A 1,151-nucleotide genomic window follows, 5' to 3' on the forward strand; every position below is an offset into this window, starting at 1 on the left:
TATATATACATACATACATACATACATACATATATATATATATATATATATATATATATATATATATATATATATATATATATATATACATATATATAAATATATAGTTTTAAGAAAATATAACCACAGACCATTATGAAATTCAGTTCATTCCCAGCTTACACTTAAGATTTACTTCTGTGGGAGCAGTTTTCACATATTGTCACAGTAGCCCCAACAGCAGCAGCTGTAAGTCCTTAGTGTGAAATGAAGAACTGACTCTTCAAACTAAGGAATTGTAAAAGACAACAACATATTTTGTTTTGTTTGTCAGTGTGACTGAAGAGTTGTTGGTTCAAGTTAATATCTTGAGTTCACTGAGTAGTACAACAGAATTAATATCAACTTTATTTGACTAGAACATGAATTTGTTTTGAATCATTACAAAATTACTTTGATTTGTAAAAATCAGTCAACATAAAATTTGGAGGTAGCCCAGACAACCTTTTGTTTTGTTTGTTTGTTTTTAAGTATATGGCCCTTTATTTGGCAGTGATATAAAATGAATTTGTATGATGAGGCAGGTCATTCCTTCAGGCTAGTCAGTGGTCTTTGGTATGGCCACGTGTGTGCAGGTGAGTCTGAAGGAACTGTGTAGTTGTATGTCACACCGGTAATCCTGTGTGTTACTTTTTTAAACGTACCCATTTTCATCAGACGTGCAATGTCTCACTTTACCTCCAGGTATATATATATATATATATTGTCTATACTCACCATTTTTCGGTCAAGGCACTATTCAAATGTCAACTTATAAAACAATGACCGTATCGATAAAATGTGTTTGACCAGTCTCTTATATCCCTTTTTCTAAACTGCTTTGTTTGAGCAGACAAACGCCGGCAGAGGGATTTCAGGGCTGAATGGGACTGAACCAAGGGCGGTAACTCTGCGGGGGTCCAATTTACATTACTTCGTTATCAGTAAAAGATCATACCAGTGAAGAGGTTCAGTGTATCGGTTATATTTGGAAGAAAGATGATTTGTCACACAATAGTGCATGTTATTTAAGGTTTGTTATCGGTTTTACAGTTTTGTGTTGACAAAGTAGAAACCTATCGTCCCTGTGAGAAAATGGTTTGTGCCCGCTGCGCGTGCAGTCTATTTTGACT

This window comes from Lutjanus erythropterus, chromosome 3, assembly GCF_056507025.1.
Source record: "Lutjanus erythropterus isolate fLutEry1 chromosome 3, fLutEry1.hap2, whole genome shotgun sequence".
Classification (NCBI taxonomy): Eukaryota; Metazoa; Chordata; class Actinopteri; order Lutjaniformes; family Lutjanidae; genus Lutjanus; species Lutjanus erythropterus.